General features: G+C 38.4%; 1 non-coding gene across 1 annotated transcript; it reads right to left on the bottom strand.

Moving 5' to 3' along the window:
• Positions 1-707: 707 nt before the first annotated feature.
• TRNAE-UUC (transfer RNA glutamic acid (anticodon UUC)) lies at positions 708-779 on the bottom strand. Its single transcript has one exon. It is a non-coding gene; the product is annotated as a tRNA-Glu (tRNA).
• Positions 780-2500: the final 1721 nt, after the last annotated feature.

Genomic DNA, 2500 nt, shown 5'->3' with positions numbered 1-2500 from the left:
GAGTATTGAGCAAAAGAATGGAATGAATGTCCAAAATCTATTGTGGTCAGCATTTTTTGCTGCAAAGAGCAAATCCAAGCTAGACTGACTGTATGCATGGCTTGTGTCGACCTTTCAATGCGTGAATTATTACAGAAAAAGTGGCAATCCCATAGCAGGAATCGAACCAGTAAACTAAGAATACTGTTTGCTTGGTCAAATGGGATAACCCAAAGGGTCACAGAAAAAATGAGAGGCGTTATAAAAAAAAAAAAAAAAAAAAAGAGTGTTGCTTTGATTAAAAATTTTTTTCCTTTCAACAGTTTAAACTTGACTCATTTGAAGAGTAGTTAGGAGATAGTGGCTTATTCTGATGGTTATGAGGTTTTCCCTCAGATAGGGTACAGTTCACTCCTTTTCTTTGACCAGGGAGCTTGAGAACTTTGCCATTCAGTTGTTAAATTCTACAGATTAGAATGGAAATTGGAGGCCAAAGGACAGGCCATACAAGTTGTTGAGTTCCTCGACATTTTGAAGTAAAAAACGATAGTTGAGAATAGTTTGAGCTATGAAACCTATAAATGTGTTGTGCTAGAGTTAGAAATGAAGTGCCAAGACCCTAACGTTTTGCAATTTTGGCTGCAAAGTGCAAATTTTACTTGAATGCTTTTTTATGCAAACAACTGTGTCGGCCTTTGAATGTCAGAGATAGTACAGAAAAAGCAGCATTCCCATACCGGGAGTCGAACCCGGGCCACCTGGGTGAAAACCAGGAATCCTAACCGCTAGACCATATGGGAAGAGTGGTTCTCTCAAGACGTTCTCAATGTGAAAAAAGAAGAACTTAATTGCTTTGAGTAAGTAAGTTTGGCACATCCTTGCTAGAAGCTTGCCTTGTTAGCGCAGTAGGTAGCGCGTCAGTCTCATAATCTGAAGGTCGTGAGTTTGATCCTCACACGGGGCACTATGCTTTAGATATTTTGTCTCCATCTTGACTAGACAGCCAGAACTGTATCCACTCAGTACCAAAAAACGTCAGATATAAAGGAAGGGGGTTTTGGATCCTTTGAAACCAAATAGTTAAAAGTCAAAAGTAAAAATGATTTGTGATATGAATTCAAATGGAGTATTGAGCAAAAGAATGGAATGAATGTCCAAAATCTATTGTGGTCAGCATTTTTTGCTGCAAGGAGCAAATCCAAGCTAGACTGACTGTATGCATGGCTTGTGTCGACCTTTCAATGCGTGAATTATTACAGAAAAAGTGGCAATCCCATAGCAGGAATCGAACCAGTAAACTAAGAATACTGTTTGCTTGGTCAAATGGGATAACCCAAAGGGTCACAGAAAAAATGAGAGGCGTTATAAAAAAAAAAAAAAAAAAAAAAAAGAGTGTTGCTTTGATTAAAATTTTTTTTCCTTTCAACAGTTTAAACTTGACTCATTTGAAGAGTAGTTAGGAGATAGTGGCTTATTCTGATGGTTATGAGGTTTTCCCTCAGATAGGGTACAGTTCACTCCTTTTCTTTGACTAGGGAGCTTGAGAACTTTGCCATTCAGTTGTTAAATTCTACAGATTAGAATGGAAATTGGAGGCCAAAGGACAGGCCATACGAGTTGTTGAGTTCCTCGACATTTTGAAGTAAAAAACGATAGTTGAGAATAGTTTGAGCTATGAAACCTATAAATGTGTTGTGCTAGAGTTAGAAATGAAGTGCCAAGACCCTAACGTTTTGCAATTTTGGCTGCAAAGTGCAAATTTTACTTGAAAAAAAAAAAAAAAAAAAAAAAAAGAGTGTTGCTTTGATTAAAATTTTTTTTCCTTTCAACAGTTTAAACTTGACTCATTTGAAGAGTAGTTAGGAGATAGTGGCTTATTCTGATGGTTATGAGGTTTTCCCTCAGATAGGGTACAGTTCACTCCTTTTCTTTGACCAGGGAGCTTGAGAACTTTGCCATTCAGTTGTTAAATTCTACAGATTAGAATGGAAATTGGAGGCCAAAGGACAGGCCATACGAGTTGTTGAGTTCCTCGACATTTTGAAGTAAAAAACGATAGTTGAGAATAGTTTGAGCTATGAAACCTATAAATGTGTTGTGCTAGAGTTAGAAATGAAGTGCCAAGACCCTAACGTTTTGCAATTTTGGCTGCAAAGTGCAAATTTTACTTGAATGCTTTTTTATGCAAACAACTGTGTCGGCCTTTGAATGTCAGAGATAGTACAGAAAAAGCAGCATTCCCATACCGGGAGTCGAACCCGGGCCGCCTGGGTGAAAACCTGGAATCCTAACCGCTAGACCATATGGGAAGAGTGGTTCTCTCAAGACGTTCTCAATGTGAAAAAAGAAGAACTTAATTGCTTTGAGTAAGTAAGTTTGGCACATCCTTGCTAGAAGCTTGCCTTGTTAGCGCAGTAGGTAGCGCGTCAGTCTCATAATCTGAAGGTCGTGAGTTCGATCCTCACACGGGGCACTATGCTTTAGATATTTTGTCTCCATCTTGATTAAACAGCAAGAAATG

Source organism: Anomaloglossus baeobatrachus, chromosome 4 (genome assembly GCF_048569485.1).
Source record: "Anomaloglossus baeobatrachus isolate aAnoBae1 chromosome 4, aAnoBae1.hap1, whole genome shotgun sequence".
In the NCBI taxonomy this organism is placed as follows: Eukaryota; Metazoa; Chordata; class Amphibia; order Anura; family Aromobatidae; genus Anomaloglossus; species Anomaloglossus baeobatrachus.
Note: the sequence above shows the minus strand (reverse complement) of the source record. Positions and strands in the feature narration are given on the sequence as shown.